Here is a 23,013-nt window from a genome sequence, read left to right as displayed (position 1 = left end):
GTTTCCTTAGATTCTTTCTCAGCCCATTTATCCTTTGTGTAAAGGAGGGCTACTGATTTTTTTTCAAGTTAATTTTGTATCTGGCCATTTTGCTGAAGATGTTTATCAGCTGTAGGAGTTCTCTGGTAAAATGTTGAGAGTCATTTATGTATACTGTCATATCATCTGTGAATAGGGATATTTTAATATCTTCTTTTTCAATTTGTATCCTTTTGATCTCCTTTAGTTCTCTTATTGCTCTAGCTAGAACTTCAAGTACTATATTGAAGAGATATGGAGAGAGTGGGTAGCCTTGTCTTATCCCTTATTTTAGTGGAATTGTATTGAGTGTCTCTCCATTTAATTAGATGTTAGCTATCAGCTTCCTGCATAATACCATTTTTATGTTTAAGGATGAACCTTGTATCCTTGATCTCTCCAGGACTTTTATCATGAAGGGATATTGGATTTTGTCAAAGGCTTTTTCTGCATCTAATGAGATGATAATGTGGGGGTTTTTTTTCTTTCATTTGTTTATACAATGGGTTACATTGATGGATCTTCCTATGTTAAACCATCCCTGAATCCGTGGGATGAAGCCTACTTGATCATGGTGGATGATATATTTGATGTGTTCTTGATTTGGTTTTTGAGTATTTTATTGATCATTGTTGCATCAAATTTCATGAGGAAAATTTGTTTGAAATTCTGTTTCTTTGTTGAGTCATTGTGCAATTTAGGTATCAGAGTGACTGTGGCTTCATAGACTGAGTACGGCAATGTTTCCTCTGTTTGTAATTTGTTGAATAGTTTACATGTGTTGATATTAGCTCTTCTTTGAAAGTCTGGTAGAATTCTGCACTAAAACCTCCTGGTTCTGGGCTTTTTTTTCTTTCTTTCTTTTTTGTTGGAAGATTTTTGATGACTGCTTTTTTTTACTTAAGGAGTATTTATAGCATGGTTTAAATTGTTTACCTGACCTTTTACCACACTTTGGTAAGTGAAATCTATCAAGAAAATTGTCCATTTCATTCAGAATTTCCAATTTGATAAAATACACGCTTTTGAAGTAAGGCCTTATGATTGTTTGGATTTCCTCAATGTTTGTCCTCCTTTACATTTCTGATTTTGTTAATTTAAATACTATTTCTCTGCCTTTTCGTTAGCTTGGCTAGGAGTTTGTCTATGTTGTCGATTTCCTCAATAAATCAGCTCTTGATTTCTTTGATTATTTGTATTGTTCTCTTTGTTTCTAAGTTAATAATTTCAGCCCTGTGTTTATTTCTTGCCATCTACTCCTCTTAGGTCTGTTTCCTTCCTTTTGTACTAGTGCTTTTAGGTGTGCTGTTAAGTTGCTAGTATGAGAACTCTCCAGTTTCTTTCTTTTTTTCTTTATTAATTACACTTTACTCACTTTGCTTCCCCCTTGTGGTTCCCTCCCTCCTCCTGTCCCAATCCCTCTCTTCCTCCACCCTCTGCATGCATGCCCCTTACCAAGTCCACTGATAGGGAAGGTCTTCTTTTCCTTCCTTCTGATCCTAATCAATTAGGTCTCATCAGGAGTAGCTGCAGTGTCTTCTTCTGTGGCCTGGTAATGCTGCTTCCCCCTCAGGGGGAGGTAATTAAAGAGCAGGCCAATCAGTTCATGTCAGAGACAGTCCCTGTTCCTATTACAATGGAACACACTTGGATACTGAACTGCCATGGGCTACATCTGTGCAGGGGTCTTAGTTTATCTCCATGCATAGTCCTTGGTTGGAGTATCAGTCTCAAGAAAGACCCCTGTGCTCAGATTTTTTGGTTCTGTTGCTCTCCTTGTTCTGTTCCTGTCCTCTCCAGATGCTTAGTGCTATGAACTTGTCCTTTAGCAATGTTTTCATTGTGTCCCAAAAGTTTGGGTATGTTGTACCTTCATTTTCAGTGAATTCTAGAAAACCTTTAAATTTTTTCTTTTCTTTCCTCTCCTGGTAGTCATTGAGTAGAGAGTTGTTCCATTTCCATGAGTTTGTATGTTTTCTCTTGTTTCTGTTGTTGTTGAAATCCAGCTTTAACCACATGGTTATCTGGAAAATTACAAGGGATTATTTCACTTTTTTTTAATCTGTTGAGGCTTGCTTTGTTACTAAGGAGGTGGTCAGTTTGGAAGAAGGTTCTTTTGAGGTGCTGAGAAGAATGTATGTTTTTTTGTGTTTGGGTGAAATGTTCTGTAGATATGTGTTAGATCCATTTGATTCATAGTGTCTGTAAGTTTCATTATTTTTACTTATAGTTTCTGTCTCAATGATGTGTCCATTGGCAAGAGTGGGGGGGTTGAAATTTCCCTCTATTAATGTGTGGGGTTCAATGTGTGATTCAAGTTTTAATAATGTTTCTTTTATGAAAGAGGATATCCTTGCATTTGAGGCATAGATGTTCAGAATTAAGATGTCATCTTGGTGAATTTTTTTTTCCTTTGAGGAGTATGAAGTGTCCTTCCCTTTCTCTTCTGATTAATTTCAGTTGAAAGCTTATTTTATTAGATACAACAATGTCTACTCCCGCTTATTTCTTGGTTCATTTGCTTGGAAACCCTTCTTCCAGTCCTTTACTCTGAGTAGTATCTATCTTTGCTGCTGAGGTGTGTTTCTTATGTGTGTAAGAATGATCCTGTTTTTGCATCCATTGCGTTGTTGGGAAACTGAGTCCATTGATGTTGAGAGATATTAATGGCCAATGATTGTTAACTGCTGACCCTGCGGGGCCAGTATGGCAGCTAGCAGTCCTGGGACCCTGAGATAATGGTGCCACAGGTTGCAGTGTACGGGCCTCAATGTCCCAAGTGACCCTCTGTTTCTCACAGTGGCTCTGTGGGTGGGAGGGGTCTAATGCTTGGCTTCTATTTTAGAAGGAGCCCAGATCTGGGGCTCTGCAGACACTCAAGGGCGCACTCACTCTCAAGCAGGTCACATCGGCAGGGATCGGGGTATCTGGGCTCTCTGCTCTCTGGTTTGGCCCTCGTTGGTTCTATGCTGGAGGACTGATGTGCTCCACCAGCTCAATGCTGCTGCCACTGCCAGGTTAGGAAGTCCCGTTCTAGCTGGAGCCTGGGTTGCCAGTCCAGATGCTTTCTGGGAAGTCCTGGAGGCTCTTCACTGTACTCTCTAAGCCTGGGAGGCCCAGCGCCTGGTGTACCTAGCTTGTATGGTGTTTCTGCCTGGCTTTGGTGGGTATACAGCGTATTATCTGTCACTGAGGGATTGGGGGGTCTGTACAGTCAGTGGCTGAGTGACCCTGCAGAGCCAGTATGGTAGCTAGCAGACCTGGGACCCTGGGAAGATGGTGCCTCGAGTCTGGGACTCTGAGACGGGTACTGCTGGCAGTTGCCGTTAAGGGGTTAAGAGCTCCACCTCAGCTGCTGCAGACCCCAGGTGGTTAGGTCTGAGCTCAGAGTCCACTGTGCTGAGGAGGAGGGAGGTCCAAGAAAGGGGAGATCAAAGGATTGTTTCTCTCCTTCCCCAAACAAGTCCCCGGGTGACCCGAGACCAAGATCCTCACCTCATGCGATGTTCCCTGTCGTTTAGAAAGCCTCACCGTTGTTTTCCTGGCTTCAGAGGTTCTTCCACTCACCAACTCAGGTGTTCAGCTCTTCCACAGCTCAGAAACTGTGCTTGCTCTTCGCCATCTTGGCTCTGGTAGATATTGTTTAAATTTGTTTTTGTCATGGAATATCTTGTTTTCTCCATCTATGGTGATTAAAAGTTTTGCTGGGTATAGTAGTCTGTGCTGACATCTGTGGTCTCATACTTTCTGCAAGATTACTGCCCAGGCCTTTTTTGGTTTTAGAGTCTGTGTTGAGAAAGTTGTGTGTCATTTTGCCTTTATTTATGACTTGGTCTTTTCCCCTTGCAGCTTTTAATATTCTTTACTTGTTTTGTACTTTTAGTATTTTGATTATTACATGGCAGGAGGGTTTTCTTTTCCTTTTTTTGTCCAATATTTTTTTGGTGTTTTGTAAGCTTCTTGAATTGGGGAAATTTCTTCTATAATCTTTTTTTTCTTTTTTAGAATTTCCTTTTATTTATGTTTTCAGTGATTTTTTTGTATTTTTATCTTTATTAATTACAGTTTATTCACTTTTTATCCTCCCTGTAGCTCCCTCCTTCCTCCCCTCCCAATCCCAGTCTTCCTCCCCCATCTCCACCCATGCCCCTCCCCAAGTCCACTGAAAGGGGATGTCTTCCTCTCCTTCCTTCTGATCCTAGTCTATCAGGTCTCATCAAGAGTGGCTGCATTGTCTTCCTCTGTGGCCTGGTAAATTGAAGGTATTTTCTGGCTGGGTGCGATGGCACACACTTGTAATTCCAGCACTCAGGGAGAAAGAACCAGGCATAGCTCATTGAGTTGAAGGCTACCTAGTCTACAAAATGATGGTAAGACAGACAAGACTACACAGAGAAACATTATCTCAAAAAAAATTTTTTTCCTGGGCCTTGGAGCTGGAGTCTTCTCTTTCTTCTACTCCTATTATTCTTAGGTTTGGTCTTTTTGTAGTGTTCCATATTTCTTGGATGTTTTGTATGAGGAACTTTTTATATATAACATTTTCTTTGATCAATGTATCAATTTCTTCAATCCTATCTTCGACATCTAAAATTCTCTCTTCCATCTTTTGTATTCTGTTGGTGATTCTTGTGTCTGTAGTTCCTGTTCTCTTCTCTGGGTTTTCCATTTCCTAATTCCCTCAGTTTGGGTTTTCTTTATTGCTTCTATTTCTGCTTTCAGGTCTACAGGGTTTTGTTGTTGTTGTTGTTGTTGTTGTTTTTCTTTTGCTTCACAAGTTTAACAGTATTTTCCTGTATTTCATTACAAGATTTATTCATTTCCTTCATCTGTTTGATTTTCCTGTATTTCTTTAAGAGATTTATTTACATCCTCTTTTAAGACCTCTATTGTCTTTATAATAAAGGTTGAATTTAATATCATTGTTGCTTCAGCTATATCAGGGTGTCTAGGGCTTGCTGTACTGAGATAGTGTTTCTGGTGATGCCATATTACCCTGGCTCTTGTCAATTGTGTTCTTACACTGGCCTTTAGCCATCTGTTTGACCCTGGTCTTTGCTGGATGTTTCTGATGATGACAGGTCTCCTCAGAGAGGCAGCCAGGGCCTTAGGCCTGATAGTTCAGCTTAGGGAATAACAGATGGCTCATTTCTGCTGGCTGGGTGTTCCAGGGGACATGCAGGCCAGAATGTTCCTCTGCTGGCTGTGTCCAAGGTGATCCCAGCAGGTAGGAGAAAGGCTGGTCAGGTTCTAACCTGGCTGTTCCTGGGGACCTGCAGGTATAATGTTCTTGGCCTCCTCCAGAGGGAAAGGGAAATAAAGTCATCCTCTCCTAAGTTTCCTTTGTCAGGATATTTTCTCACAGCAAACAGGACATGAAACTATGACATAAATTTTATGAAGCATAAAATAAAGGTAGCATTTAAATATCTAAAGATATGTTTGTTTGAGTTATATTTAAGCAACTGAATATATAGAAAGTTTAGTTTGATCCTGAGTAAGGTAACCCAGACCCAGAATGATAGGCATGGTATATAGTCACTTATAAGCAGGTATTAGTCATACAATAGAATAACCATTCTACAATCCACAGACCCAAATAATCTAAGTAACAAGGTGGACCCTAGGAAGGATGCTTAACTCTCATTCAAAAGGGCAAATAGAATAGACACCAGACTTGGTTGAAGAGAGGGAACAGGACTTATGGAAGGGTGGAGGGATAGAAGGACCTGGAGAGGACAGGAACTCTACAAGAAGACCAACAGAGCCAACAAATCTGGGCTGGGGGAGGAAAGTGTGGAAGGAGAGAGGCCTGTGGAGACTGATTCACCAACCAATAACCATGCATGGAGAGGACACTGGCCTCCTGCTCAGATATAGCCCATAGGCATCTCAGTCTTCATGTAGGTCACCTAGGAAGGGAACCAGGGGCTGTCTTTAACATGAACTCTGTTGCCTGCTCTTACATCACTTACCCTGGGCTAAGCAGCCTTTACAGGCCGCAGATGAAGAGGATGCAGGCAGTCCGGAAGAGAACTGATAGCCTGGGGTCAGTTGGTAAGGGAGGAAGGCTCCCCCTTTCTGAGGACTAGGGGATGGGGGTTGCGGGGGAAGTGGGAGGGAGGGTAGGACAGGGAATCGATAAAAGAGAGGGCTATGATTGGAATAAAAAATGTTTAGTTAATAATAATAGTTAAAAAAGAAAAGGAAAAGTTGAGTTTGATACTGGTAAGATACGAGCTAATGATTCTCGCCTTAGGTGAAGATTTAAACATAGAAGCGATTTTTGAACCTATGGAAAACACAGTCACATGTACGAACTTTCACATGCTTATACCTATTTTGTTCCCTGGGAAGATGATATTTGCCTTGCTCCAGCTCTGGTATGGAGGTGGTGTTTCTAAAGAAGTTGATAGTTGCACTGCTTTCTCGTACAGACCTGCCCAGCTCCTTTTCAAACACCAGGTGTTGGAGAAAGAGGTTTGCACACTATGGGAAAAACTATAAAGAAAGGAATCTATGAGAAAAAAAAAAACTATCTTTAATATGTGAAGATTTCTGCAAGCATTAGAGAGTTACACTGTAGCTTTAAAAATTATTCCAGCGTGCAACCAGCTCAAGAGAAAAAAATAATTGTTATAGTCAACAAAGATGAAAGGAGTTGCATATCAGACATGGAGATAAAGAGTTTGGAGTTTACCTCGCTGGTTTTTGGTCTTGCTTTAGTCCAATATTTCCCTATTGTGCTCCCACATCTATGTTTTGTAATGGCAATGTATATATCCTGTTCCGGGATATATTGGAAGTATATGATCTACTTTTTAAATTTGAATTTATAGAGGATTACAGTTAAGAGATTGTGTTAATCTTAACAGAGACCTTGAACTTTGGACTTTTAAACATTGTTGAGACTAAGGTAGACTATGGGGAGTTTTGAAGTTGAACTAAATGTATTTTGCATTTTATAGCTACAGCCTATTGGGGGCCAGCCAGTGGAATGTGATGGTTTGAGTATGTTTGGCCCCCAAAGACTCATATGCTTGAATGCTTGGCTCTATAAGGAGGTGTGGCTTTGTTGGAGGAAATGTGTCATTGTGTATGTGGGCTTTGAGCACTCATATGCTCAGGCTCTTTGAAGTGTAGAAGATAGTCTCCTCCTGGTTGCCTGTGAAGGACAGTTATCTCCTCCAGGCTGCCTTTGGATCGAGATGTGGAACTCTTGGCTCCCCTAGCACTGATTCTGCCTGCAAGATGCTGTGCTTCCCACAACGGTTATAATGGACTGAATCTCTGAAACTGTAAGCCAGCCCCAATTAAATGTATGCCTTTATAAAAACAATAAAAATAAAAATAAATAAAAAATAAAAATTATTCCAGCATGTTAAAAAGGTCTAGCTTGTTTTCTGTTCAGTTTTGCATACTTTTCCCTAATATGCCTCATTTGCTTTGACTTTCCAAAGAATGACAGTGTGGCAGTGAAAACTTTTTTTTTCTTATTAACTTTTCCTTTTCTGAATACCCCAAGCCCAACAAAAGGTAAGCAAATATATTAGTCCTTAGGGAAAATACATAACAGTTCCTTCTCTTTTACTACCTCCTCTAGGATTTGCTCATCTCCTCAAGGTATTGGATACAGAAAAAAAAAAAAATCTCTTCAAGTCAGAGCTAAAATAGCTAGTGCTTACTGAATGCTCGGTGCATACTGTGGTCCAGTGACAGATATTGCAAATCTTAAATAGAGAAGAACCACTTCGTTTATATTCTATATTGCTCACTAGTTCACAGTATGAATATAATTATTACATTTGGGAAATGTGTGGATTTTTCCTGATTCTGATTTCCATATTGGACTTTGCTGATGCATGAAATGATGGAAAATGTATTTTTAAAGATTAGAAAGCATACAAATGCTGGCAAATATATAATGCTCTTCATGGAAGAGCACTCATTTTAATGTCAGCTTCCATGACATAAGTACTCCATTTTATGACCAGTTTTAAGCCATACCATGGAATGCAGAATAGGAATGAGATATGCAGAAGACATCATTATACACATTTCTATTACATAACAATCCTCCTATATAGATATGTGATAGATAAGTGTATGTATGAATAAATAAATACAGTGTAGAAGGTCTCCATTTCCATTATGTAGTCTTTTTGCATACAAAAGCAATAAACACAAACGTTGAAGAAAAAGCTGGAATAAAGTGTTTAGGAAGTAATTTGCTTTAAGTGTTCATTACTTCTATTCTAATATTTATTTAATGAAGCAAAATTTAATACTTCATATTATACTGGCTATATTTAATTGTTGGCTTGCAAAATTCCTACATATTTCCAAACTGGCTCTTAAAATCTGGTATAAACTGTCTCTAACACATTGCTAAGATGGAATACTATAGTTATGAAAGAATCAAATGACTTAAAGAGAGTTTATGTTAGACCATCAGACAATCATAATCACCATAACCATAGTCCCAGAGGCTACTTGGTTTCCTACCTAAAGTCAGAGGCTTAACAACATGTTAAATCTTATTTTTTTATTATATATGTATATTATTTTTTCTTCACAATTTATTCATTATATATCCCGATTGTAGCTCCTTCCCTCAACTCCCCCCCCCAAGTCTCTCCCTCTTCCCTCCATCCTCCTCCCCTAGTTCCCTGAAAGGGGGAATTCTCCACTATTGCCATCTGCCCATTGCTTGTTAAGTCTCATCAAGACTGCTTGGATCTACTTCCTCTGTGGCCTGGCAAGGTTGCATCAACAGGGGTGAGTGTTCAGAGAGCAGCCAACTGAGTCAACTGAGTTCATGATAGAGGTAGCCCCTCAGAGATCCACATGGAGAATGAGCTGCCAATTGGCCACATCTGAGCAGGGGGTCTAGGTCTGCTTCATGCATGGTCCTCCATTGGTGCATCAATCTCTGCAGGACCACCTGGGCTCAGATCTTTTAATTTTGTTGGTCTCCCTGTGGGGCTCCAGTCCCCTCCATGTCCCTCCAATGCCACTCCTCTCTTTCTCCATAAAACTTCCTGTGATATGCCCAAAGTTTGGCCTGAGTCTCAGTGTCTGCTTTGATCCCCTGGTGAGTGAATCCTTTCAGAGGACTCTCTATAATAGACTCCCATCCTGTTTCCTCCCTTGCATGGCTTCTGGTGTCTATGCTGTTTGACATTAGATTTAAGAGGAACCCTAGGATCCTCCTTAGTGGTTAGCTTCTTTAGGTCTGTAGATGGCTGTCCATATTATACAGCTAATACTTATTAATGAGTGTAAACCTTGCCTATCTTCATGTTTCTGGGTTACCTCGCTCAGGATGATCTCTTCTAGTTCCACCTGTTTGCCTGCAAATTTCATGATTTTCTTGTTTTTAATAGCTAAGTAGTATTCCATTGTGTAGATGCACCACAATTTCTGTGCCTTCACGCTGTGTCCTGCTGAAACATTTTTTTTCTGACATAAGGTTATCTTGGCAATCAGGAGCCAAGCAATACCACAAAGTCACACCACACTACAAATTGAGTTTTGGCCAGTGATATATGGGCACAATGAGGTGTTTTAGCAGTGTAAATTTCCATATGAGTTTTATGAAGAAGATTAAAATTTTATAAGATTAATAGTGAGAGGGAGCCAATGTAATGTGACCTCTGCACTCCATTGTGCATGAGAAAAGTTACTCTACTTTTAAGCCACTAAATTTTAGAACACAGTAACAAAATTAAAATGCCTTCTACAAATGATAATATAACCAATATTTATTCAGCATATACTATCTGCCACAGTCATCTTAATTGGCTTGTATCACTTTTAAATAGATAGCACCATTCTGAGCATGTTACTCAAATTTTATTATAGCTACAAAACTATTTCTCCTCAGATTCATTCAATATACAAGTGTTCATGGCTTCCCTTTAGCAGAAAATATATATTCTAATAGGTCTATTCTTTCAGATCACTGAAGACATTAATTTTTTCTCAAAGAAGTGTTAGTATTATAAATAATGGGATCATGTTTGGCGTTTGCAGGCTATTTAAGTATTCAGTTCTCTGTAACAATGAATGCTAATTCACAATGATGGGAAGTTCAATATGGTTAAATAGAGAGAGAACTGATGTTCTGTGGCCTTCTTAGAAAGATTGAATTGCAGTTTTCCTCAATTTCTCCACACAGCCTCAATGTTTCCTATAACATTATAAAGTGAAGAATAAGACTTGGGCACTTAGTCCTTCTGAAATTGTAGGCATGGGGAATCAACATTTCTACTTCCTGCCAGCTCAAAATACAGGAACTCATTGAAACTGGCTCCCAGGAGGAGCAGTGGGTAGATAATCCACTCTCCAAAGAGCCTCTGCTCTCTGCTGCTTGTCAGTCACGATCAGCTATATTGCATCATGCCTCTGAAAAGCATCTCTTAAGAAAACAGGTTTCTATTAAGATAAAAAGTGCCCCTAAACCTTATTTATATGGATATTTTATAAATGTTTTGTGAAACATTTTTTCTTTTCTTTCCTGAAATAGAGTTTTTTTGTTTTGTTTCTTTTTCTCTCTAGACAGGGTTTCTCTGTGTTGCTTTATTAGTCTAGGCTGGCCTCAAACTCACAGAGATCTGCCTGCCTCTGCCTCTGTTGGGATTACAAGAGTGTGCCACCACAATTTTATTTTATATTTTTGCAAATACTAAAGTGAAACTTAGTTTGGTTTATTTATATATGTTTGGTTTCCTTTCTTTTAGTCCACAACGTGAAAACATTAGTGGCTTTTGAAACCCTACAATGCTGGCCAGACAAGTCTTATATTCCCACCTTCACCCAGCTCTATCACTCCAGTGACAATGTTCACTTTAAAGTTCCTACTTTACCCCCATCAATCTATGAAACGATTTTTGAAGAAAATTTCTGCTAAGTGACTTTCATTTATTTTTTCAGTGTATTACAATTAAAGAGAAAAACCTGATGAATCATTAATCTTCTCCTTTATATTGGTCTTCCATTAAACATTGAAAATTTTAACACAACCAGCAAATGTCAATGAATAAATACAAAGGGATTTGTTTATCAATTTTGTGGATAAAATATATTTGAAAAATTCCAGGTTTGTACAGAGTGACTACTTATTGAAAGTGAGAACTATTCTGGTATCTGCTACAGGCAAAAAAGGTGAGGTGATAGTGGAGAACTTTGAGCATCTAGAGATATGTAGTTTTATTTTTCTGTGCCTTTGCACTGTGTCCTGCTGAAACATTTTTTTTTTTTCTGACATAAGGATATCTTGGCAATCAGGAGCCAAGCAATACCACAAAGTCACACCACACTACAAACCTCACACAAGAGACTTTCTAGGGGGAGAAGAACAGAATATCAGCTGCCTCTGACTGGGAAAAGAGACAGCAGTGGGTTGCGCAGACGGGTGGCTTTTGACACCCTACAATCCTGGAGAGACAAGTCTTATGTTCCCACCTTTACCCAGCTCTATCACTCCAGTGACAATGTTCACTTGGAAAGACCAAAGAACCAGGGTTTTTGAAAAGTGTGTAATGAGTTAATGCAAAAGTACAATGTGTCCGGAAGCATTGCTTTGCTCTTAACTCTGAAACATTGTTTGGCCTGAGTCATGCTGAATTTGAATGCTGAGTCATAAGGTGGGGATTTCCAAATCTTAGAGCTAAGGGACAGGCAGGGGTGGGGTGATTTTCCACTGGTCTGTTACCAAACACCTGCCAGAGCCAAGTCTTTCCTCTGTTCCATGGAGAATGCTGGGTATTTGGCCTATGATACTACTTCAGTGTCAAGAGATAGTTACCCTGTTTCACCAAAGGAAAAGCAAAAATTACATCAGAGCTATGATCACAGTTATCTAAAGGCAGATTCTGTACTTCAGTCAGCATTTGACTCCAAGGACTTGAACCTCAGTGCCACATTGTGAATTTATGCAGTGTGTGCTGGAGAACTGAATAGTGGACTATGAGCTGTAGGAAAGTCATCCTCTCTAGAGTAGGAAGCATTTACTAGCTCCCCTCTCTGGAGTGGTACTTAGCTCACGCTGCACTTAGTGAGTCCTTAGCTCACCTCCTGTCATCCTGTTCCTCAGTAGACCTTCACCCCTGCCAGTGAGCTTCCTTAATTTGATGGTTTCCTTTCTGCTATCATAAGCATTCTGAAATGTTAGCTGTTAGTCACAAAAATGGGGAAAGTGGAAAAGAACAGAAAATTTCCCATAGACAATGACTGGCCCAGTGGTGAGCAGTGAGACTGGTTCTGAAAAGGAGAAGCAGAAGAGCATGAAAAAGTGTGGGTGTGTTCTTATTTCCCTGTGTTACTGATGCTAGGGCCCTCTTGACTGAAGTAGACCAATCCACTGGACCATATCTAGCTCATTAAGCAACAGATTGCTAGAATGCTTTCTAGGTTTTGACTGAGAGAAAAGAACAGTAATTAAAATACTAAGTATGTTAGTTAAAAAATAAAATATGCTAACTGCATTATCTTTAAAATGATAATTCAGAGAAGTTCATTACCTATTCTCTGGTCATATAAGTTGTTTTGGCTGTTTGGAGTTACTTACAGAAGAATGGGGAAGAATCCTCATGTTTTCTTCAAGAGTGTGCTATGCTAGAGTTAGGTTTGTGCAGTTATCAGCCCTTCTCATAGACCTTCTTAGCAGAGGCGGCACCAAGTGGCTGGAAGAATGCTGTTTTGAAGTCCTTGACTTTCAAATTAACGGCTACAGTGTAGTAGCTTGTAGCAAAACAAATGTAGTTTTGTAGGCCATAAGGTCTCTCAGATCTCAAGGGCTAAAATCAAGCTATGAGCAAGGCTGCTTTGTTTGCCAAGTCTCTGTAGGGATGAATCCATCTCCTTGTCTTGTCTACCTTACAGTGTTACCCCCCTTCCTCATCCCATGAGACCCTTCACTAGTCTCAAAGATTGTAGCATTGCAACATTCTGACTGGCCTTGTGTCCTTATGGCCCCATGCCTGTCATTGGCAATAATTTGGGAATGTTCTCTAGCTCCCTCCCTTCTTCCTTTTTTCTTACAGTACTGTGATGGAATTCAAGGAACCATGCATGCAAGTGATCTACCACTAAGTTGTACCTTAAGCCATGTTCATAACTTTTAAGAAGGCATGATAACATAGGGCTAACACAGATAACCTTGATGCACGCTCATTACATTAGTCACATGTGCAGAAGTCTTTTTGTCATGAATAGCTTCCAAGATGAGAGAAATCTCTGAGAACTACACTACATGTAGCATAGTTGGGAATATTTGCCTAGTACTGGAAGGGTAACAACAATAACAGCAAAGTGGCCTAGAGTGCTTTGACCCCAGAGAAACACAAAGGCTGGTCTTTCCGGGACAAGCTTGGTGATGAATTCAAGGACAAGTCAAATCTGTCAGCAGCCTAGCTAGGACATGACAGATTAAAATTTTAGAGCTCTGGGAGGAATAAAATTAACAAACCACATTTGCAGCCACACTATGAAATATTATCCAACATAACTTTGAACATTTCTGCTTTAGAATAGAATTGGACTGTTAAATAAAACTGTTGACTCATTCATAATGGTACAGGGCATACAATCTGTGCACTTGGGAAGTAAAAGCAGGAGGATAATGAATTTAAGGCCAGCCTGGGCTACATAAGGCTCTGGTCTCAGAACTATGAAAGCTATTGCTTTATCTTAGAGAAGTTCAGACTTGGAATGAGAACTCATCTTCCCTGACCAGTGCTATGCTATGAGCCACTCTACAATACTGATAGGTGTGTATGATAAGGAGGTATAAGGCCCTATGCACTGAGATTTGTGAATTGTAATCATTGAAAACTTCTGTTCAGGAAACATTAATTGAAATTATTTCTCTTGAAATCATCTGAATGGCATTTCTGGTGTTCTCTTTTAAAGTAGAGCTTTATTCTGTCAAGAAATAATGGAAAGAAGTTGAAGATCAAAATTCCTTTTTTAATTTATTTTTTATAAATTACAGTTTGTTCACTTTGTACCCCAGCTGTATAAAATTCCTTTAAAAAAAAAATATTCAAAGAAACGAAAACAGAATAGCTGAGATGAATGGATCGTAGGAACTGGCCAACACCTGTGCCTGTTGACAGACACTGTTTCAAGGAGAGTAACACAGTGAGTCCTCTCGTGTGTGCTTTATCTCTTGGCCACGATTCTCTCCCCACAGTTTCAAAAAAAAAAAAAATCTGTATTAGAAATTATATAATGAAAGCTAAGCATTCTCACTTAAAAATTTAAAATAAGACATATTTCTGTGGTTTCAAGAGTTTGCTGGTTTATAAAAATTCAGATAAATCACATCCACCAGAAGATCATTTATGAACGTTGAAAAGTAATACTGAAAAGCATAGAAAGTTAGGGTGAAGGATTTTAAAATAAAAAGACAATCTGAATCACAGAAATGTTAAGTTCTTTAAATGATGAAGAGCAATATTTTCAGAAAAAGCATCTGTGTGACAAATTCATATCTGCCCCAAAAACTTTGGTGACTTTATATCAAGAAGCAGAGAGACAAATGCACATTGCTGCCTACCACCTTCCCCCCCCCCCATTTGTACATAACCTGGGATCTCAGCCAGAGAATTGTGTCTTCCCAAGAGGGTGGATTGACTCTCTTCAATTAACATAATCAAGATAACCCCCCCAACCCCCCACACACACACCTAAGGGCTAACCTAAATCTGATTATCCTTCACAGGTATGTCTTGAGCCCTTTATCCTGAGTCTAGAGTCTCACTAAGTTGTCCACGGAGAGTAGCTATGTTTGCTTTACTTTTTAATGTCTTTTTAATATAACTTTTTTGTTACAATTTTCTTTAATTGCAATGATCTTTGCTTTAAACTACAATTAAACTGTAAAGCAGAATACAACGCAATAGACACTGATTATTTCTGCACAAATATCCATCACATAAAATACTGGGAATAAGAAAATATAGTATTCATGGTAATTGTTTCTGAATGTAAGTAATAGTAACTATGTTGATACCTACTTAATCATAATTTATAATTATAATTAATACCTACTTAATTATAATTTAAATCACGTTTAAAAGTGATGCAGTTTAACTAAATACTCTAATCAGTACTCTTATATGGTTATAGTAAGTAAATAATGTAAAAAATAACAACTTCAGTTGTGTCACTAGTATGCCTTACAACCTTTCATTTAGGAACACTGGCATTTGTAGAGTATGTTTGCCCCAAGCTGGCCTCTCTGCTGAACAGATGTGGAGGTGTTTGAGCCTTGCAGGAGCAAGGTGTCACAGATGCCTCTAGGGAGCCAAGGAGGGGAATTAAACAGAGGAAGAAGATGAAATATGATGCATTCTTAAGAGTGTTCTTAAATTGGAGCAAAGGGCCCCATCCTTACTATACTTACCGCACTGTCCAGTCATGCGGTATGAACAAACCATCAAGTACTCGCATGGCAAGAACAGCTCTTTAAGTTGCACCTTTGATCTCTGTTTACCCAGCACCCAGCAGCTAAGGACACCAAGTTCTTTCATCTCAAGGGGGGCGATACACCACAGGATCTGCTACAGGTTGCAGCAAAGCGTACCTCCAGGCACACCCTGTTATTATGACCTTGATGACATTAATATTGAAGTTTATGCCTGTAAACAGTGTCTGTCGTCAAGCCCCCCTCACTAATTCTGGAAGGCTGGAGGAGGAAATGCCATATCTGCATAACTGATGCCCTGTGAATTAAACAACTTCAAATATAATAGGGGCTAACGCCTTTCATCTGAATTCTTTCTTAGGCAATTCTTTTTAAATATGTTGGTGTGTTTTAATTATGTGTATACACTTATGCCTATGGTAGGTGCTATGAGTATAGTGCATGAAGAGACTGGAAAAGAGTGCTGGATCCCCTGGAGCTGGCGTTACTAGCAGCTGTGAGCCACCAGACATGGGTTCTGGGAACTGAATTCAGGTCTTTTGCAGGAGAAGTGTATTCTCTTAACTGCTGAGACATCTGTCCGGCCCCAGTTCATCTGAATTTTAATTTAAAAATCTCTGCCTACATACAATCCCTATGTGGATGCCCATATAAAAATTCATAAAGCAAATATCAATTTTTTATTGTTTTTATTGCATAAATATTCCACTCTCCCAAGATTCCTCACTTCATTAGGTGGTATAGTCATTATTTCATTTCTTTAGATCAAATCACCGTATTGGCTATATTTTCTTCCCTTCTATATGTACAAGCCACTAGTGATCAGACAGAATTTTCTTTCAAAACATTTCTCTCATCATATCACTGGAATTTTCAGGTATCTTTGAGAATGATGAAGCCTTTTTCAGGCAGCGAGGGTCTCAGAAACTCAATGGTCACCACAGCTGTCCCAACCCAATGGCTTTCAAGTTCTTGTCTAACAAATTGTAAGAATAAAATTAATGGATCACAGAGTATGGGTTCTAGAAAGAAGGTGTTTTGTTTTGTTTTTTCCTAGAATAATAATTCTGAATGAGAAAGAGAGACATAGACAGAGAATTGAGTTCCTGTATGGCAAGAAGATTCCCAGGAAACAAGTTACTATAAAGCTGCTGATGCAGGAAGTGGGGTGAGGAATGCTGGGGGTGGGGCGAGATAAATTACTCAGCCCAGTTGACCCAACCAGACCTCTAGGTGCCTCTTTTCAGTTTCAATCATGTAGTCACTTGCATACAAACTCTAGGCAAAGAAACAGCGCCGAGTGCTCTTTTGGAATTCCCGGCCTCCAGTAAGGACAGTCTGAGGACTGCTGCTTTGGGGTTCTATCCCATTCGACCGATTTCTATCTTCTGTCTTCATCAACATGGGCCTCTATGCAGATTTAGCATCACAAGCGATCTCTCTGCTCCTCATTGCCTTGTACTCTAATCTAAACATATTAGACCAAAAAAAAAAAAAATGTATTGTCAATCTAAGAAACTTCATATCTCTTTTTTGATCAAAACCACCTAAAAGCTTTTTGTCCCCACCACCAATTTTTGACTGCCTCTCTATCTTAGCCATCTACAGTTTACCCTTAATTCTCTCTGGGTACCTAGTCTTCCTGCTAGTTCTTGAGCACCTCTATCATACTAACCTCTTCTCTAGACCACTTAAATTTCTATTTTCTCTAGCTGAGTAGGTAGTTAAATTCATAATACATATGTCCCTCATTTTCCTCAGCTTTCTCCTCAGAATTTACATATCAAAGTAGGAGGCCCCATCCCTCTGCAATCAATCATTCCTTATCCTCTGTCTCTAACTTATTTGTTTTATTCACTTTAAATTCTTGTACCCTCATCCCTTCTTCCCCCCCCCCCCCCGCGCAGTTCCACTCTATCTCCCTCCCCCCCCCTCGAGGAAAGGGGAGCTCCCTTTCCCATCTTCCCCAGTTATCAAGTTGCATCAGGACTGAACATGTGAACTGTCAAGTCAGTCCCGCCAGGGGAAGTGATCTAAAAGCTAGCAAGTGAGTCCCTGTCCCATGCAGTCCCCACTTCCCTTACTGGAGGACCCACTGGAAGCCTAAGCTGCCCATCTGCTACTTCTTAGTAGGGGGCCAAGGACCAGTTCTACACATCTATCAATGTTTGGCTGTGAGTCTGAGCATCAGTTTTGAGGCACTGCTGGGTAGAGCCTCTCAGAGGACAACTCTAACAGGCTCCTGTCTGCAAGCTTAGCAGAGTGTCTTCCATACAGTCAGGGGCTGGTACTCTCTGATAGGGTGGGTCTTTGGTTGGGCCAGGCCTCATTTGGGCATTCCCTCAATCTTTGCTCTATCTGCTCTGTCTTTGTCTTTGCACATCTCATAAGCTGGATAAATTCTGGGTTAAAGTTTTTGTGTGTGGGTTGGTGTTCCCTGCCCTTGAATAGAAGACTGGTCTAGTTAAAGGATGTTCTAGTTCTCTATGGTCTCTGCTACTAGGAGTCTCTGCTTAAATCCTATCCTGACTAAGGGCTCCAGTTTTTCACAGACATGTCCCCAACCCCAGTTTCTCTTTTTGCAACAGGCCTTCTGTCCTCTTACCCTTACTTTCCTTAGGAAGATGCATAGGGAATCTTGGGGAATAATGGGAAGAAAGAGAAAAGGACCCAGAAGTGACAGGAGCTCCACAAGGAAAACAACAGAGCCAGGACCCAGAGAGGTTTGCTGAGACTGAAGTATTAAACAAGGACCATGCACCCTCTTAACTCTCTGTGTCCCCTCTCCTACCTTATACTCTCTCTTCAGCCATTACCTCTGTCTCTTCCACCTCTCCTGCCAAGTAAGGTTTATGCATACTCACTTGAGTCCTCCTTATTACTTATCTTCTTTGGGTCTGTGCCTCGTAGTATGCTTATCATGTACTATATGGCTAAATTCCACCTATAAGTGAGTACATACCATGTGCATCTTTCTGGGTCTGGGTTACCTTGCTCAGGATGATCTTTATAGTTTCATCCATTTGCCTGCAAATTTCATGATTCCCTTGTTTTTAATGGTTGAGTAGTATTCCATTGTGCAAATGTACCACAATTTCTGTATCCATCCTTTGGGTTGAGGGACATCTAGGTTGTTTCCAGATTCTGGCTATTATAAAAATAAAGTGCCATGAACACAGTTGAGCAAATGTCCGTTGCTGCTGAATATTAATATTTAATATTGATTTATCTTTTATTTAAACAGTGGATATTCGCAAACCAGCTGTATAACCAAATCACCACACAGAGACTAGGATGTATTTAGTTTTCCTAGAGCACACTGCTGGGCAATAGTTACTCCATCCTAAACCTCCAAGCCCACATACTTTCCTACCATTCAGATTTTATAGCTTATATTTGCTTTTAATCATATATTAGGTCCAGTTCATCTCTCCTCATGGTTCCAAGTCCTCGCCTGCAGATTTCTCCTCTTTGACTCCTCCCACTCCCTTCCTTCTCCTCCCCTCCAGACCAGGATGTCCCTGGCTATTCTCTCCATTGCACAGCACTGGCTGCTTATTTTATTGAAAATACAGAGATCAAATGGTAGTATGTTTACACAGATTTGAGGCAGGTGATGCTACATCACAATGCAAAGTCTGAATTGAAACCAGGTAGTGGGGTAGAGAAATCAGCATTGGAATGAACAAGGGTAAACTGTATACATTCCACAAGAACATTATACCAATAGTCCTTTTTGCATGGTGGGGTGTCTTTTGGGTACATACCCTGGAGAAGTACAGCTGGGTCTTGAGATAAAGTTATTCCCAATTTTCTAAGTAAGCTCCAGATTGATTTTGAAAGTGGTTGCACAAGTTTACACTCCCACCAGCAATGGAGGAGTGTTCCCCTTTCTCCACAAGCTTGCCAGCATGTGCTGTTGCTTGGGATTTTAATCTTTGCCATTCTGACTGCTGTAAAATAGATTCTCAGAATCGTTTTCATTTGCATTTCCCAGATGACTAAGGATGCTGAGCATATCTTTAAATGCTTTTCCATCCTTCAAGATTCCTCTCTTGAAAATTCTTTGTTTAGTTCTGTGCCCCATTTTTAATTACTTTATTTTGTTTATTGGTGTTTGATTTCCTGAGTTCATTATATATTTTGTTGAATGTGAGATTGGTGAATATCTTTTCCAATCTGTTGATTGTCTTTTTGTTCTATTTTTGTCCTTTGCCTTATAGAAGTTTTTCAGTTTCAAGAGGTCCCATTTATTAATTGTTGATCTTAGAGTCTGAGCTGTTGGTGTTCTGTTTAGGAAGTTGTCTCTTGTGCCAATGAGTTCAAAGCTCTTCCTCACTTTCTTTTCTAGTAGACTTAGTGTATCTGGTATTATATTGAAGTCTTTGATCCACTTGAATTTGAGTTTTGTACAGGGAGATAAATATGGAGCTATTTGTATTTTTCTACATATAGACATCCAGTTATACCAGCACCATTTGTTGAAGATGCATCTTTTTTCCGTTGTATGATTCTGTTTCTTTTGTCAAAAATCAAGTGACCACAGGTATGTGGGTATATTTCTGGGTCTTCAATTCTATTGATTCTATTGACCAACCAGTTTATTTCTATGCCAGTACCATTCAGTTTTTATTACTATTGTTCTATTGTACAGCTTGAAGTCAGGGATGAAGGTACCTCCGGAAGTTATTTTATTGTATAGGATTGTTTTAGCTATTCTGGGATTTTCGTTTTTCCATATGAAGTTTAGAATTACTCTTTCAAGGTTTGTAAAGAAGTGTCTTGGTATTTTGATGGGGATTTCATTAAATCTGTAGATTGCCTTTGGTAAGGGAGCTATTTTTACCGTGTTAATCCCACAGATCCACAAGCATGGGACATTTTTCCATTTTCTGATATCTTCTTCAATTTCTTTCTTCAGAGACTTGAAGGTCTTGTCATACAGGTCTTTCACTTGCTTGGTTAGAGTTACACCAAGATACTTTATATCATTTGTGGCTATGGTAAAGTGTGTAGTTTCCCTAACTTCTGTCTCATCCCATTTGTCATTTGTGTACAGAAGAGCTACTTATTTTTTTTTTAATTAATCTTGTATCCAGCCACTTTGCTGAAGCTGTTTATCTGTAGGAGTTGTCTGGTAGAGTTTTGGTGTCAGTTATTTACACTATCATATCATCTGCAAATAGCTTTACTTTGACTTTTTTTTTCTTCCTGATTTGTATGCCCTTGATGTCCTTTAGTTGTCTTATTGCACTAGCTAGAAATTCAACTACTATATTGAGGAGGTATGGATAAACTGGGAAGCCTGGTCTTATCCATTCTTTTAGTGGAATTGCTTTCAGTTTCTCTCCATTTAATTTGATGTTGGCAATAGTCTTTATTATGTTTAGATATAGGCCTTGTATCCCTGATATCTGCAAGACTTTCATTGTGAAGGGATGTCAGATTTTGTCAAAGGTCTTTCTTCTGCTTTTGATAAGATGATCATGTGATTTTTTTTTCTTTGAGTTTGTTTATATGGTGGATTACAGTGAAGGATTTTCATATGCTGAACTATCCCTACATCCCTGGGATGAAGCCAACTTGATCATGGTGGATGATGCATTTATTGTATTCTTGGATTCAGTTTGCAAGTACTTTATTGAGTATTTTTGCATCAGTGTTCATGAGTGAAATTGGTATGAAATCCTCTTTCCTTGTTGAGTTTTTAGGTACCAGGGTGACTGGGACTTCATAGAATAAATTTGGCAATGTTCTTTCAGTTTCTATTTTTTAGAATAGTTAGAGGGGTATTGGTATTAGTTCTACTTTGAATGTCTGGTAGAATTCTGTGCTAAAAATATGGACCTGGGCTTTTTTTGGTTGTGAGGCTTTTGATGACTGCTTCTAGTTCCTTAGGGGCTATAGAGCTGTCTACCTGATCTTGATTTAGGTTTGGTATGTGAAATATATCCAGAAAATTGTTCATTTTCTTTAGATTTTTCAATTTTGTGACATATAGGCTTTTGAAGTAAGACCTAATGATTTTTGGATTTCCTCAGCGTCTGTTGTTATATCCTTCTTTTCTTTCCTGATTTGGTTAATTTGGATACTCTCCCTCTGCCTCTTAGTTAGTTTAGCTAAGGTTTTGTTTATCTTGTTGATCTTCTCAAAGAATCAGCTTTTGGTTTCATTGTTTCTTTGTATTGCTCTCTTTGTTTCTAATTTACTGATTTCAGCCCTGAGTTTGATTATTTCCTGTCATCTACTTCTCTTTGGTGTGTCTGTTTCCTTCTGTTCTAGAGCTTTCAGGTGTGCTGCTAAGTTACTAATGTGGGATCTCCCCAAATTTCTTTTTGAAGGCACTTAGTGCGATGAACTTTCCTTAGTGCTATGAACTTTCATTGTGTCCCATAAGTTTGGGTAAATTGTGCCTTCATTTTCATTGAATACTAGAAAGTCTTTAATTTCTTTCTTTATTTCTTCCTTCACCCAGTGGTCTCTAACTTACTTCTTAATAATTATTTTTGCTATCCTTTTGTAAAATTAAACTTTATTTATTTTTAATTGTGTGTATATGTATGTGATGGGATGTACACATGAGTACCAAAGCCTGTAGAATCCAGAACATGGCTTCGATTCTGGAGCTAAAGTTATAGGTAGCCACAAGCCACCTGACATGGGCACTGGGAAATGAACTTGGGTTCTCTAGAAAAGCAAGGAGTACCCTAAAACTCAGCCATTTATTCCCCTCTAAACATCATTTTCATATGACTGTCCAATTTGATGAAAATCTACTTTGTCAAAAATAAAGTTCCAGCACTTATGGCAGAAAAGATAAAAATGATGGCCTGGAAGGCAGATGTGGTTTGTCTCAATACAGTAGTGTTCCAACAATAGGACAATCTGAAAAGCACTGACAAGAAATATTTTCAGTTTCTAAAGGTCAATTTCAAGATGCCAGAGAACCACCCACTGGTGGTTGGAGTCATGATATCTAATTAGGAATTACAAAATCTCACACAACCACGTTCATATAAATTCTATTGTAATTTTAAAGATGGTAAAATTTTATTGGTTTAATAATCCTTGAATTATTTCAATTCATGTTCAGAACTGATGAGATAATCTGCCTCAGAGATATCAGTAAGATTTCAGAGTTTTCCAGTTAGGTCACTATTGGAAACAAGGTGAAAGACAAATCTATCATGGAGCATCCATTATACATATGAGCACTTGATTAAGTGTGGCAAAGATAGATAAAAGGCATTGCTCGCAAGTGCGTTACTGAGCTATGCTATCATGTAATAAACAAGCACAGTGTGAATCTCAGGCTGACTCATTAATCATTAGAAGACAACTGTAATCAGTGGAATATGACTCTAACTTTACTTTAGGGCAAATGTACTTGATTGAAAATAGCAGTCAATTATGAGAAAAAGGTACGAATGATTGACAAGAAAAAAATTAAAACCTAGACATAATGGCTTGATTTATTGCCAGAAGAAATTAGTGATTTAAAAGTCTCAGATTGTTTTAACTACCTTGAACTAATCCTGTAACCTGAAGATTAGGGTTAATTT

This window comes from Meriones unguiculatus, chromosome 2 (genome assembly GCF_030254825.1).
Source record: "Meriones unguiculatus strain TT.TT164.6M chromosome 2, Bangor_MerUng_6.1, whole genome shotgun sequence".
Taxonomy (NCBI): domain Eukaryota; kingdom Metazoa; phylum Chordata; class Mammalia; order Rodentia; family Muridae; genus Meriones; species Meriones unguiculatus.
Note: the sequence above shows the minus strand (reverse complement) of the source record.